The sequence below is a fragment of the Misgurnus anguillicaudatus genome, chromosome 18, assembly GCF_027580225.2.
Source record: "Misgurnus anguillicaudatus chromosome 18, ASM2758022v2, whole genome shotgun sequence".
Lineage (NCBI taxonomy): Eukaryota > Metazoa > Chordata > Actinopteri > Cypriniformes > Cobitidae > Misgurnus > Misgurnus anguillicaudatus.
The window spans coordinates 39,008,058-39,024,994 of NC_073354.2; the positions used below are offsets into that span (position 1 = coordinate 39,008,058).

At 37.9% G+C, this 16,937-nt stretch overlaps 1 long non-coding RNA gene across 1 annotated transcript in view; it reads right to left on the reverse strand.

Moving 5' to 3' along the window:
• Window positions 1–521: 521 nt before the first annotated feature.
• LOC129428921 (uncharacterized) overlaps window positions 522–16,937 on the reverse strand; it is a 106,319-nt gene continuing 89,903 nt past the window's right edge. The window contains exon 5 of the long non-coding RNA XR_008639067.2: window positions 522–988. This is a non-coding gene — a long non-coding RNA (uncharacterized lncRNA). The remainder of the gene's footprint in view (window positions 989–16,937) is intronic.

Here is a 16,937-nt window from a genome sequence, read left to right on the forward strand (position 1 = left end):
TCAATAATACTCTGGTCTACGCTCTGGACTCACAAATACTCTGGTCTATGCTCTGGATTCACGAATACTCCAATCTACGCTCTGGACTCACGAATACTCCGATCTATGCTCTGGACTCATTAATACTCCAGTCTATGCTCTGGACTCACAAATACTCTGATCTACACTCTGGACTCACAAATACTCAAATCTACGCGTTGGACTCACAAATACTCTGATCTACTGTTTGGACTCACGAATACTCTGATCAATGCTCTGGACTCATTAATACTCTGATCAATGCTCTGGACTTATTAATACTCCGATCTACGCCCTGGACTCACAAATACTCCTATTTACACTCTGGACTCGCGAATACTGCAATCTACGCTCTGAACTCACGAATACTCAGATTTATGCTCTGGACTCATGAATACTCCCATCTACGCTCTGAACTCACAAATACTCCGGTCTATGCTCTGGATTCACGAATACTCCTATCTACGCTCTGGACTGACAAGCAGTCCAATATACACCCTGGACTTACAAATAGTCAGATCCATGCTCTCAGCTAACGAGAAGTCTGATCTTTACACTGTGGAGTCTTCATAAGACTTGCAACATAGTGCATAAGTTATATAGATTTTTCTGGTTATGTTTTAAGTAAATAACTTAGAAGATACTTTTGTTGATCTCATTTAGCCTATCACCAAGCTGTGTTTTCTTTGTAAAACACCCTTGTTTACCTGCTTAGCTTTAAACTGTTGCAGGACATGAAAGCGTCTTCATGCCCATGTTGTGCGTCTGTTCTCTCGCCCGAGGGTCGCTCAGCGGGGAGGCGCTAACGCTCGGTTGGCCACAGATAAGCAACATCACCGTAGTTTGGCCATCCTTGCGTACCCTGCGGTTTTCTGTTCTGTTCCTGAGCAGCTCCTTTGTCTGACAGGCGTATACCGCTGCACTGAGTTCAGCTGAGGACGAAGCCGAAGACACAGAGATCAGACGAGACCTAGAACACAAACCCAGAGAAACAGATCTAACATATATCATCTATATCTCAGGTGAAATGTTCAAATGCACAACAGCAATCAATACCATATTTTCAAAGTTGCCTCCCTTACCATGTGCTTTATTATGGATGCTTTTATTTGAACCAGAATGACTTTTGTCTTCACACAGAGAGCTTTGGGCTTTTCACCTAAAATATTCTGTTTCCTTTCAAAAAAAATCCTCGACCCTAGTTTGAGGTAAATCGAAGTTTTCTGTATGACAGCTGTAAAATGTTGTAATGCTGTGCCGTGAATAAAGCTTTTAACTCTAAAGTCAAGATGAAATAAAAACCTACACTCAAAAATGAAAATGTTGCCATCATTTAATTACCCCTGATGTTGTTTCAAACCTATATAAGTTTCTCTGTTCTGCTGAACACAAATAAAGATAATTTAAAGAATGTAACAAAGCAGATTTGGGGTACTACTGACTTTCATATTAGAAAAAATACTATTGAAGTCAATAGTGCCCCAAATTTGCTTTGTTGCAAATGTTCTTCAAAATACTGTATGTTCCTTTGTGTTCAGCAGAACAAAGACCTTTACAAAAGTTTGCAACAGGTTTCAATTTCAATCAATCAATTTGGCTCCTGCGATGGGTAGGGGGGTGTCCCATCCCTGTGCGTTGAGCCGACCAGATGGACCAGTTGTTGCCAGTGCTGACGATCTTGTGCCAGCTGCTCTGCATCCTCTATAGCAACTCTATAGATCGCCTGCAAGGACGTCAAGCCATCGGGTGCGAGGTTTACCTCGTGGACGTCTCCAGCCTGCGGCCCTTGGATCAAACTGGAGAATAGCTATCGTAGGATGGTCAGAAGGGAGGCGGAGGACATGGCCGAGCCAGCGGGTACGACGTTGTGCCGCCAGGGAAGATGCTCTGGGCTGGCACGTGCGGGCTCTAAGAATTTGATTGGAAACCCGCTGCGGCCACCTGATGTTCTCGATGGTTCTGAGAGCCCTGCTATCAAAGCCATCTAATCTGGCAGCTAGTGTCTTGTGTAAGGGCCAAGTCTCAGAGCCATAAAGCAGGATGGAGAGTACTGCTGAGTTGTAAATTCGAAGCTTCGTCTTGCATGAGATAGTCTGGTGCCGCCAGAGTGGTTTCCAGAGAGACTGCAGGGCTGACGCAGCTAGGGCTCTTCTACGGGTTATCTCTGGTTTTAGGTCCCCCTTGTCTGTCACTATGGATCCCAGATATGCAAAGTTCTTTACAGGCTCCGCGATGTCATTGCCAAGCTGCAGGGAAGGTGGATGTAGTCTGTCACCGACATGCATGAACTTGGTTTTTGTCCAGCTCTCCTGGAGGCCGAGATTCTCCGCCTCTTCTCTGTATATGCCCAGAGCGTCTCTCAGCTGGCTGTAGGACGCGCTGAGCAGGATGGTGTCGTCAGCGTACTCCAGGAACCCTCTCACAGACCCTGGACATCAGATGGTCATGACGCAGTTGAAGAGGTCAGGTGCGGCCACGCAGCCCTTGCGAACGCCACTGGAGATAGGAAACCAGTCTGAGTCTCTGCCGTTGATGCGGACACAGCTCTGGGCATTGTTATAAAGCAGCTTGAACAGGGCAACGATCTTGGGTTACAGTCCGCATTACCATAGTTTCCACCCTCAGCGAGTCGTACTCTATCCACTAGATACTATTGTCTCAGACTGTATTAATCAGAACTATTTTAACTAAAAGCGCGTACTATCTGTTTGTAAGGTAGTGAAGAGCTGAAGCTCATTTGCATTTAAAGGTAAAGACATTAAAACAGCGCGTTTTTGCTCACACCCAAATATGGTCATTTTGGACATTCTATAATAAATTATCTGTGGGGTATTTTGAGCTTAAACTTCACAGACACATTCTGGGCACACATGAGACTTATATTACATCTTGTAAAAAAGCCATAATGGGTGCCTTTTAACTTTTTTTAAAAAGCACTTCAACCCAAAATAAAAATTCTGTCCATATTTACCCATCCTCATCATGTTATGTTTTCCAAAATGAGGATTTTAAAAGATCTTTCACGTACCGTAGCTCTTTTAAGTCTGGTGGCATTCGCCATTAAAGCATTATACAAGTCATCCATATGTCTTCTGAAGTCAGAGTAGATTTGTTTGGCCAAATACTAAGTCATCACATGATTTATTTTCATGCAAACCTTGCCACAGGATTCATTAAGGTCTTCTACGGACGATAAACCATCACACTCAGTATCAACATGTCTGTATGTTTCTGCTTTTAACGTCCTGTAAGATGGACCATCTTTGTTGTTGCTGGATGTCTCTTCTCTTTGTAAAACTCAAATATTTATCTGATGCTGATGGCTTTCAGTATGTGAAGCGAAGCTCGTGTGTGTAATCATTTCTGTTGTTTCCATGGTGATGAAGCATCCGCACTTTATCTCAGCATTACTCAGAGATTTCTCACATTATAAAAACTTCAAGAAACAAGTAATGCTTAAACCATCGGGATATGTGCTGTGTTTTGTGAATACATCAATCTTCTGTTTCAATATTCAATCATTTAAATGGTGTAAAAGATATATCGCTGATCGGAAGAACAAGCACATCTCTACTCAATGGATAACATTTGTTATGTTTAAAGGTCATCTAATATGAGGAATTCACTTTTTTAAATGCATAATTGTGTGTCACTGATGTGTGTACACAACCACCCTAAAAATTTGCCCACTCCTTTTTTTTATTCCTGTAAACCTCACCAGTGAGACAATCTGTTGGTGTTTTCTGATGTCACTTTGCGTAGGCCCCGCCCACAACCATCAATTAATAACCATGGTTATTAGGAACACCATACTAATACTGTGTTTGACCCCCTTTCGCCTTCAGAACTGGCTTAATTCTACGTGGCATTGATTCAACAAGGTGCTGAAAGCATTCTTTAGAAATGTTGGCCCACATTGATAGGATGGCATCTTGCAGTTGATGGAGATTTGTGGGATGCACATCCAGGGCATGAAGCTCCCGTTCCACCACATCCCAAAGATGTTCTATTGGGTTGAGATCTGGTGACTGTGGGGGCCATTTTAGTACAGTGAACTCATTGTCATGTTCAAGAAACTAATTTGAAATGATTCGAGCTTTGTGACATGGTGCATTATCCTGCTGGAAGTAGCCATCAGAGGATGGGTACATGGTGGTCATAAAGAGATGGACATGGTCAGAAACAATGCTCAGGTAGGCCGTGGCATTTAAATGATGCCCAATTGGCACTAAGGGGCCTAAAGTGTGCCAAGAAACATCCCCACACCATTATACCACCACCACCAGCCTGCACAGTGGTAACAAAGCATGATGGATCCATGTTTTCATTCTGTTTATGCCAAATTCTGACTCTACCATCTGAATGTCTCAACAGAAATTGAGACTCATCAGACCAGGCAACATTTTTCCAGTCTGTAACTGTCCAATTTTGGTAAGCTTGTGCAAATTGTAGCCTCATTTTCCTATTCGTAGTGGAGATGAGTGGTACCCGGTGGGGTCTTCTGCTGTTGTGCGTGTTGTGGCTTCACAAATGCTTTGCTGCATACCTCGGTTATAACAAGTGGTTATTTCAGTCAAAGTTGCTCTTCTATCAGCTTGAATCAGTCGGCTCATTCTCCTCTGACCTCTAGCATCAACAAGGCATTTTCGCTCACAGGACTGCCACATACTAAATGTTTTTCCCTTTTCACACCATTCTTTGTAAACCCTAGAAATGGTTGTGCATGAAAATCCCAGTAACTGAGCAGATTGTGAAATACTCAGACCGGCCCGTCTGGCACCAACAACCATGTCACCCTCAAAATTCCTTAAATCAGAGTAAAAAGAGCAAAAACTCGTTAGTGTTGCTTTAAAGTTACATCGTAACGCAAACACCAAATCGAACCCTAAACCAAAGTGACAATGGTAAGAAAATAGGACAGTTGAGTAACAAATATGTGACAATGACACGTAAACAGAAATGTGTGATATGTTCATGTAAACGTGTCAGTGTCAAGGAAAAAACTCACAAATTTACGTGACTATAGGTATGTTATCTCGTGATACTGTGTTGAATAGTGAGGGTCAGAGATCTCATAGTGATTTAGCAAACTTACATTTCCTGTTAAAACTTTCAGTTGTGTCATGTACGTGGAAATATGTGTCAGTAATAAATGACAAACGAAAAGGTTTGTGCTGCTGGTCATTCACACCGGACCCTGAAGATTAATAGAGAAGAAAACAGTCACTAACCTAAGGTCAAGGTTACGTTTGCATATTCATTTGAATAGTTAAGCTTTGTTAACTCAGCTCTACTATAGGGGACACGTAAGGACAACCACACGGAACGCTCAGAAATATTAACCTGAACATAATATGTGACTGAGGAGTGAGGTTGTGAACTTAGTCATAGTTAGTCTTTAATGAAACTGGAATATTTGTATACTTTTTTCTTGTCTTCAATATTTTTTATCATGAAATACTTCTGTAACCGGGTACATGAAAACTGCATACTGGGATAAAGGCCATCTGTAAATATTTGCTGGTGTCATTGACTGGAATGGTTACAAATAATACAGTATATACTTTCAAGAAAACATGTTTTTCTCTTTTTTATTTTTCTGTTATGTTTGTGCACTGTAAAGTATGAATCACCACTCTGTGTTTACAGGTCACATTTCTCCCCAAAATCAAAAGAAAAAAATAATAATAAATAATAATAAAATTACATTTTAAGACAAAAGAAGAAACTAAAGTAAAATTGTAAGTATACATCACAGTAGTTTTTCTTTCTTCGCACGTTATTTATGATTCAAATGTTGATACTGTATATCAATAAACAAATAACAGGTTTAACACATACACGTATGGATAAGGCATGCAAATTCCTTCAACAGAAAAGCTTCAAGCCAACAACAGATTTGCAGTTTGTCAAAATGTTGACCTGGGTTGACCCCCTAGAGAAAACATTCGACAGGGTCAGGGTAATAATTTGACATCTGCCTGCTTAAGAAAACAGCACTGCACCTTAAGTAAAGGTTAAACGGTTTATTGACGTAGTGAGATGAGCGATCTATGGGACTCTGTGTTCTTCACGTGAAGAGAGGAGGAAAACATTAAGTGGTTCCTCTATATGAGCCTGAACAAAACAAGAGCTTCTCTATAGGGGAATATATAAGACGCAAAGCTTGCATGCTGTCAAAACTGCTTATTCTTGTTCTTCTTGACCTCAAAAGACATTGCACCAAAAATGTTCAGTATTTATGACTGATGATCTGCCAACCAAGAGTTAAAACATGTTTTTTTTTTTGTATAAACTGTTTTGCAAAAAAATGACAACATTTCAATTACAGATGTGTGACCCTGCTTGTGAAAACCCAGCTCATTTCAATGAGAAAAATCTAACTTTGATGCTCCAAATCTTATGATGAGATTATGAGACTTTAGTCTGGATTTTACAGTCACATTTTTTAGATTTTGGTGTCTATTTTGTTCCAAAACATTGTCTGAATTCAAAATTAGATTTTCTTTGTTATTGACAGATTAAGGGTTAGCAATGTGACTCTGGTTAAAGCATTTAAAAATATTGTGTAACTCTCAGAGACTTTACCTGAAAAAAGAAATATCTTTTACAAAAAGTTATCTTGTTAACATCAATGAACTAACATGAACAATTAATATACTTTGTCATTAAAGGGATAGTCCACCTAAAAATGAAAATGCTGTCAGTGTATCTTTATTCTATTAAATACAAAAGAAGACATTTTAATATGCGATGGTAAGCACATGGTTGACGATACCCAATGAATTTCACAGTATTTGTTTTTCCTACTATGAAAGTGTTTGGGTGCCATTAGCGGTGTGCTTACTTATACAGTATATGGCCGTAACCAGGGTTTGAAAATTAGTGATGTCCCGAGTGGGGTGTTAAGAGTTAACACATACTATCTCATGGTGAGAAAAGTGCACTAAAAAATGTAGGGGAGAGCGGGGCACAACTTTTTGGTTTTGGCTCAATCATTCAAAAAATATTTGAGTTTGATTAGTTATATTTTTACACAAGCACACATCTCTGCTACAAATGAACATTTGAAGTTTGTTTCTAGTACTTACCATTCTTGGACAATTACCCTAAACGTGACATGAGTGCAAACGTTACAACTTAATTGTAACAGACAGGGTGTTAGTTGTAACACTTGCTAAAAAATAAGTTTGCATGCAAATATTTCAATACTATTTTGTCTATATACTGTAGTGGATATTGTTTATATATCTGTCTATAATAGACAGTTATCTACACTATTCATCCCTCATCTAACCATAGTTCAATTATAAATTAATTCACATGTCTAAATATTTGAAAAAAGCAGTACAACTATGACAAAAAAAACCCGAAATTTCCTTATATAGTCACATAGTTTTTTAATTCTTTTTTTGTGATATCACAAATCTGTGCGTTTTTTCGTAATCGTATAATGAATTCTTGTTTTCGTGTGATTATCACGTATTGGTTACTCAACTGTTTTGTCCTATTTTTAAACCATTGTCGCTTCGGTTTAGGGTTAGATTTACATAAAATGAGATACTTACCCAAACTCTAACCCTAATGCCAGGCAACATAAAAAAATGAAACAGAAAATATAGTATAAACCAATACATAGTGACATTCTAATACAAGCACTAAATCTAACCCAAAACCGAAGCGACAATGGTTAAAAAATAGGAAAAAGCTAATCACATGAAAACAGGAATTCTTTATACGATCACGAAAAAATTCGGAAATTCATGAAAAAAATTACTAGACTATATCACAAAACCTTGTGAGACTGGTAGCAGCCCCAGTCTGTAATAACCAAACTAAAGTCTCAAAATCAAATTCTAAGATAATGAAAATTAAAGTCTGATTTTAATCTTTGACGTAATCTTATTCAATCATTATTAAAGATATGAACAAACATAAAATTTAACACACAATTTTTGATAAGTCAGGCACATTTTTTTTGTTGGCAGCCAGCAATCATTCGTGCGTAGCCTATTCAAAACAACGGCAAGAATTATGCTACCGTTAGCGGTTTTCATATGGTAAGTGTTGAGGGGTTCGTTGTAACACAGCGTTACAATTAACCCTGCTGGGTCAAAATATTTTCAAACCTACCAAAAAAGATGCTAAGAGCGGCAGACATATTTCAAAACAATGCTATGTTTTAGTCAACAAGACACTGATTAATATGACATGGCATTGGATTTGGTCACACCAACTTAGAAACCGAAAAATTTACTTACTTGCCACCAAAACACTCATTCATCAGTCGCGGAGTGTTCTGCTTATTCGTCCGTGTCATTGTCACGGATCTCCGCGTTTTTCCGTGTCCGTACCACTGACTGTGTCAGTTTCACGTATTGATTACTTAATTCACTCTAAAAAAAATCCATAAAAAAACGGACAAAGTACTGTGTAAATATGAAGGAATTTTCCGTATTTATATTTTACAGGCATTTATCTGTTTTTTTTAATAACATGTTGCATTATGGGTGCAATAACCCCTGCTGCAATCTTTCACTTTTGCCTCTCTATCACCATCTCTGTTTGAAACCTAAAATTACAACAGAGTTATTTTCTAATATGGATGATGTTTAACTTCTAAACAAATGCTGTCAGAACAAGATACAAGTGTTAAACTATTCCAGCATCGACACATGTGATTTAGTACACAAATCTTCTTTCTGACGAGACGTGACGTGTAAGTCAAATGGATTTTTACCACAACATTTATCACATTAAATCTCCAGTTTGTGTTTGTTTTAGATTCATTTGAAGTCACCACTATGGTGATTAGTGTTTCCTTTAGTTAGGCTTTTGTCCCTTGACCTTCACAGAACTGACTCTGCTCTTTTAGCATTGCAACAGTGTTTTTGCTTGTAGCAATTAACACTTGTCTGTTGCTTGAGAAAGGAGAATTTTCTATGATGTCATATAAGCTTGGTTGTTTTTATGTTTGCTGTCTAACATTTAAATATGAAATGATAAAATAAGAATAATGAACTGAAATGTATAAGAGTGACACTCTATGCTGATCTTAAAACACATTGTATTGAATAAGATGGCTGAAAATGTGTCAGCTGTGTTTTTTTCTTCAGAGACATCAACACTTTGGATACAAATCTCAACAATGGTGATAGTAAATGTTAAGAAAGAGTTTTCTGCAATCCTGGTACCCAGCATAGCATGCATTGCGGCATGAAGCTTTGTTGTTGGTTGTCACCATTGTTGCGTTTCATAGGCAGATTGAAGTGTCCCTAAAGGTTACGGAAAATGTTCTGTAAATCTACGGACAGTGTTCTATAAATCTACAGAATGTTCAGTTTTTGAATAAACAGAAATTCTGTAAACATAACGGAAAAGGTGCCGGTAATTTTCTGCCAGGACATTATCCGTTTTTTACGGATTATTTTTTTAGAGTGTTGTTTTTCCTATTTTTAAACCATTGTCGCGTGGGTTTGGGGTTAGATTCGAGGTTTGGTTAAACTGACACGGAAAAGAAAGTCTGTGGAACGGACATGGAAAATGCAGAGATCCGTGACAGTGACACAGATAAATGAGCAAAATATTCCGTAACTATAAAACAGAAATTTGTGAGATCAGGTTGGAAAAAACATGATACCTTTTCATAAATTTGCGGGAGACCGTCTTCTGGCAGCATGAAAACAATACGGAAAAAACAAATCACTCAACCTGTAAACGGTCCATGTTACAACTAACCCCGCAATATCACTTAATATTTTGTGTTAGGCAATTCAATTCAAATAAAACATTCAAGTGAAATAAATTTAAACTGATCAGTACCTGTTGTAAGGGATACCCATAATCCATTGTGCCTCAATATTTTGATTATTTAAAGTTTTTCATAGAATAAGAACTGATTAAACTTTTACTACTTAAAGGGGGCAGAGAATGAAAAACCATTTTTACCTTGTCTTTGTTGAATAATGGTAGTCTACCCACATTCACAAACATACAAAAAGTGCTAAACATGCTAAACATCTCAGTCTCATAGAAATTCCTCATTTAGAAATGTCAGCCAGAAAACAGCCCAATCTGAAAAACTGATGCTTATGACATCACAGGCATCTAACTGCCCTTCCACTTTAAAATAATTGGCTACATTTTTTGAGTGGCAGCAAAGTCAGCCAATCAGTAATGAGATTGCAAGTTAAGCCAGTAGGGGTAGCCAAATAGGAGCAAAACCACTTGTTTAAAATCACCCACCCTAATAGAGCTATCTGAGAGAGGTTTTTAGGAAGCTTCTAAGGCATTACAGACCCAAACTAAACAATTTTTGTCTACATGTCACATCACAGAACAAGGATAAATACTCTGTTCAATCATTCTATGTAACCTTTAAATATTTGAAGAGTTTGGTTCCAAAACGCGATAAACGCCATTTTTGAAAAAAATGAGTTACTGCCAAAATCAGTATTATATCAGGTAAGTAGTTAAAAGTAAATAATTAATTTTACGCAAAATCCAATACCCGCCGTGATATTCTGTCATCTTTTCTCCCTTTTTTACCAAAATGCGACAAACGCCACTCCTCCTTTTTTACAGAACGCAATAAATCCATTTCTGATATTACAGCCCACCAGTCACGCAATGTAAACAAACATGGCGGCGCGCTGAGTACACGGAGTCCTAATTTTCCTCATCTACTTTGTACTTCGTGATCAACAAACAAAACAAAATAATACTTTAATAGCATTGCCAAACCTGTGATGGTTTTCTGTGATGGGAAAGAAACGTAAGCCATCAACAGCTAATAATTTCCGCGAGAGGCACTCGGTTGCTTGTTCTCCAGACAGCATCAAGCTTCTCATGCTAAAACATTGTGTTCTTAATATAACAAAGTAAGTGTTCTGGTTAATGCCATTAATGTTTATTTTTTAATTATTGTATACCACTAGTCAACTAAATAAATATAAAATGGTAAAGATGAATGCACATTTATACATTGATTTAATAGATTTATAGCATTTTGAAATAAAAAACTGTCATGGATTTATTGCATTTTGTGGAAAAAATAATTAGTTTTTATAATAAATCTTTGAAAATCAAGTTATGGATTTGAATTTTTTATGTTTTTATAACCTAAAGATGCTATGTGAAAGTTTGTAACAGAAAATAGTGGTTTTCATCTCGTCACTTTCTTGGTATAGAAAACACGTTTTTACCGAAATTTGTCAAAATGGATTTATTGCGTTTTGGAAACAAACTCTTCATTTGTTAATAAAATGTCATAGAGGTTAAATCCATTATATTATTGATTCTGTTTTGTTGTAAATTATCATTTTGTATAGTCACCATTTAATCAGTGTTTACTTATGAACCCTGTTCAGCACATTTTATTGTATTTCTCTCCACTGATCCAGTTGTGTGTTTATGTGGAGAATCAACTTTATACAATGACTGACTTATAGTCAGTCATACATTTTGTGTTATTGTACCATTTATAAAACTAAAAGTAACTAAATGGAGTTTACTGAATTAGGTTGGAATGACATGAAATTGTAAGTTATTAAATGCACTCTTGTTTTAGTTCAAATTACTCATTTTTTTAGGACAACAAAAAAACTTGTCCAGGTTGACATTGTTCAATCATTTATCAAAAATCTTGTGTTGTGTTCAACTGTATAAAGAAACTCATACAGGACATGAGGGTGAATAAATGATGACAATGATTGTGTGGTCTTAACAAATGTGTCATCATCATACAAAGAAAGTTGTCAGGATTATAATGTGCGCACTTACACATACACATAGAGATTCCAGGTATATAAATGCAAAGGGTTTACAAGGTCACTGTTGCTCAATGTTTCGACATGTGTTAGTCAAATGTCCTGAGGGTCTCTGGGTGGGTTTGTGTGATCTCTGCAGTGGTTGTTTGTGTCATATGTTGTGACATGATTCTCTTGGCTTTTAGATGTGACTCACGAAGCTTGTGCTCCTGTTTACAAAGACCCATTTGTGTCCTGTTGGAACATCCGATCAAAGCGCGACTCCAGGGATGAATGCTCAGATAGGATACTGGGATTCTAGGAACAGCAGATAAAGTCAATGTTACACATTTAAAAGAGTGAACTGTCCTCAATCGCTTGATCGTACATACGTCTTTCATCACAATAACAGATTGGATTGTACAGATAAAATTCCTCTCACTTCAACAAATACAAATATTTACTGTATGTCGGAAAACTTTGGATATCCTGTAGTAACTCGCACGTGTTATACACCGTAAAAAAAATGTGAATATACAATTTAAGTATAATCTACTTTGATCTTGAATATTGATGAGTTGCTGTACTGTAACAAATATTTTGAATGACATAAATAAAATTATGTTATATTATATAAAAATTATAAACCTTGGGTTTATGTACATTACCATCATGGCAATTTGTACATATTTTACAAGGTGGCTAATTTGTAGTATTGTATAATCTGAATTATCCAACTCTTAAAATACATTTTACAGCATTTGAATTTTTCATTGGATAAAGATCATTTATACCATCAGAAATGCAATTACAAAAATCATACGTCTGCCATTATTTTATGGTAAGATTGTTTGCACAGGTAACTTATGGCACATCGGAAGAAAAGGAAATAAAGGCTGATTGTCATAGAGATTCATAAACGTGAATCTGCCACATTTCTAAATGTGTCTTTTTCAGATCCTAAAAAACAAACAACACTCCTACATAACTTTTGCTTGTGACACATTTATCATTGAGAGTAAATTTTACAAACTAGTTTTTGGGTTTGACCTCCTTACAAACACACGAGTCGTGACTCCAATCATGAATGTGAGGAGAAACTCTCTCGTTTCATCATGTGAGCTGAAACATGGACTCGCTGCTTGTCCTCATTTGCCTTCCCGGGCTAATAATAGCGCTTCGCTTCAAAGTTAACAGCCAAAACTCACAGCAACTCTCTTGTGTGAAGACTGAATGTAAAGAGATTTTCATTAGAAACCAAACACAGTCAAAGCTGCTATCGCACAATGTTTCGTAGTTTACGAGGCGGCTAATTTGTATTAATTGTACAACCACATTCATATGCTTTTGTGCAACTTGCTTTCGCCCTGTGACGTTTAGGTTAGGGGTGGGTTTCATTCGTTTTTTATGATAATTGTACATTTATACAGTTCACCTTGGTCAAAACTCATTGATTATTAACATTAAAGAAATAGTTCACCCAAAATGAAAATAATGTCATTATTGACTCACCCTCATGTCGTTCCAAATATGTACGATATTCTGTCCATATCCAGAAAGGTAATAAAAACATCATCGAAGTAGTCCATGTGACATCAGTGGGTCAGTTAGAATGTGTTGAAGCATTGAAAATACATTTTAGTCCAAAAATAACAAAAATTACGACTTTGGTTCAGCATTGTCTTCTCTTCCGCGTCTGTTGTGATGCGCATGCGCAAGACTAAAGTAACATGACTGCGACGTTTTTTTTATAAACTTACAGCATGCGTTTCCCTAATTGTGGGTTTACACCATACGCAGGTTTAACAAGTTACATACAAAGTCAATGAAAAGACGCGATCAGATGCGTCCTCGCGTGGGGCGATGCGAATGACGCAATATGGGTGAGAAAACACGCAAAATTCTCCTCAAACACATCTTCGCCCAAGTTGAAAATATTCAACTCGTGCACAAAAATCGCACGTCATGAAGTTAAATCCCGCGAGTAATCTAGAGCAAGTAATGCGATGCCCCCTTGTTTGGTGTGTACGCAGCATTACTTTGGGTTCACATCAGACGCGAGTTCAACAATTTGCGCGAGTAGATTACATATAAAGTCAATGCAAAGACGCGATCAGACGCGTCCTTGTGTGGGACGATGCGAATGACGCGATAGGGGCGACGCGTTTGCCGTGAAAACACGTCTTCGCTCAAGTTGACAATATTCAACTCAGGCACAAAATTCGCATGACATGAAGTTAAATCCCGCGAGTAATCTAGAGCAAGTAATGCGATGACCCGCATTTGGTGTGTACGCAGCATTACTTTGGGTTCACATCAGAAGCGATTTCAACGATTTGCGCGAGTATATTACGTACAAAGTCCATGCTAAGATGCGATCAGACGCGTCCTAGAGTGGGGCGATGCAAATGATGCGATATGGGCGGGGCTTTTGCAGCGAAAACACGCGTTATTCACCTCAAACACGTCTTCGCCCAAGTTGAAAATATTCGACTCGTGCACAAAATTCGCATGGCATGAAGTTAAATCCCACGAGTAATCTAGAGCGAATAATGCAATGACCCGAGTTTGGTGTGTAATTAGCATTACTTTGGGTTCACATCAGAAGCGAGTTCAACAATTTGCGCTTGTAGATTACATATAAAGTCAATGCAAAGACACGATCAGAAGCGTTCTCGCGTGGGGCGATGCGAATGACGCGATATGGGCGAGGCGTTTGCAGCGAAAACTAACGCAATTCGCCTCAAACATGTCTTCTTCCAAGTTGAAAATATTCAACTCATGCACAAAATTCGCATGACACGAAGTTAAATCCCGCGAGTGATCTAGAGCGAGTAATGCGGTGCTCCCTTGTATGGTGTGTACGTAGCATTATGCTGCGTTCACACCAGCCACGTTTGAGGCGTCAAGCGCGAGTGATTTCAATGTTAAGTCAATGTGAAGACGCGTTTACGTGTGTCTGGGGGTCTCGCGGCACGAATGAGGGGTTTAGCGCGGAGCGGTAGACGCAATTCCGCCTCATTCGCGCATCTAGTGCGTTGCCTCAGGAAATTTTAACTTTGGCGGAAAAACATGCCGCTTTAACCAATCAGGAGCTTGCTCTAGTGGTGACATGATTACAGGAAGCGAGCGGAGTCGCAGAAGCCCCTCCCATGACGCAAATTTCTGCGTAAATGTCTCGATGACTAGAATTTCACGCACAGCTTTCACGCGAGAATGAAGCGAGTAAACTCAAAATGTTCATGCGGCAAACTAGACGCCTCAAACGCGGCTGGTGTGAACCCACAGTTAGACTGTAAACGAAGCCTGGGCGCACAAAAAAACAGCTGGGGCACATCAAATAACACGCCAGTCGCGTCGTACGTGTCACTGCAGTCACGTGACTTTAGTCTCACACATACGCTTCACAACAGATGAAGCAAATAAAGTCTGAATAAAGTTGTAATTTTTGTTAATATTGGATCAAAATGTATTTCCGATGCTTCAACACATTCTAACTGACCCACTGATGTCACATGGACTGCTTTGATGACGTTTTTGTTACCTTTCTGGACATGGACGGTATACCGTGGATTTTCAATGAAGGGTCAACAAGCTCTCTGACTTAATATAAAAAAACCTTAAACTGTGTTCAGAAGATGAACTGAGGTCTTACGAGTTTGGAACGACATGAGAGTGAGTAATTAATAACATTATTTTAATTTTTGGGTGAACTATCCCTTTAAAGGGGCATTAAAATTAGCATGCACTCACAAATTGCTGGTTAGTTTCAACTTATGCCCGGGTAAAATATGGACAAACCTAACTGGGTTTAATTTAATAGAAAACACAGCAAGCTATCACCGTCATTTCATCGTCTAGGTCAGAAGTGTCAGTGTTTTGCCGCTCTCCTATTGAAAATGAACTAGACACTTGCGACTGCTGCGTCCCACCTGAAAGAGATTTTAAAATATGAATGTATTTAAATAAAATATATAAAACATCATGCGGGACAATCATTATGTATGACACCCCTGGTCTTGGTTAACTTTAAACCCGATATAGTCCAGCTAAGTAACACACTTCTGACCAAAATGAACTTTGAAATTGGATTTCATTTCATTTTTGCCTAAATATGTCTGATATACCACCATGTAAGCAAAGTCAACAATGATTACAAGCTGTTTGGTTTCATTTATTATTGATTTATTTGAAGATTTTTATGTCCACGATTAGACGTCAAATTTTGCCTTTGTTTAAGCCTTAACATCTGGGCTGAGTTTAGATGGTCGTTGCTTGCTAGGAATGTTCATATTTGACCCAAACATGGGTTAAAACAAGCCAGCACTGTTACACGGTTAGGTTTGTCCAAATTTTGGGTTAAAACAACCCAACAGTTTTAAAGATCAAAGGATTTAAACACAGAGCTCTGGCTTTTTGATAATTATCATATATTAACATACTGATTCTGTAATCGTGTGAAATGAGAAGAACCAACTAATACCACAAAACATACTGGAAATGATCGAATACTTAGTGGTGTTCAGGCTCTTATTTTTCCAAAATGATGTCACTTCCCAAAGGATGATGTCATCTTTGATAAGGAACACAATACACTGATATAATACATGTAATAAGTTGTACGTTAACTTAAAATAAAATGTTAAAACTGACTGCTGCATGGACACCAATCCTGAAATGAATGTAATTTGTGTAAAAATGTGAGCAGTTCAAGCCCAAACCTGTATGATAGCTTGTGTTTCACTTACAGGCATGCGATAAGAAAGGCTTTTAAAGTAACAAAGGTTTCATAAAAATCTAGATTTTTACATCGCTAAAATAACACATTACAGGTGCTAAACGATAATATAAGAAGAAACATTTTTGCCTACCATCTGAAGAACCTTTTTGCATCACATGGATGATGGTACAACATCTGAATTCAATCTCAGACACTCCAAACTAAAGACAGAAAGTGTTCACAGATGAGTTTTAACACTGACGCTCGGTTGTTAACATTGTGTGAACTTGAAAATCTCTTGAGAGACACCGATCTAGATTTCATTGCCATGTGGATTTACTTGCTTTAATGTCAGATAATACTTAACATTACATCTTTTTTAAATGCAAAAGGCATAAATTATTTCAAAATTATTTTTGTATAAGTGGGAATAATGTAGGACAGATGTTCTG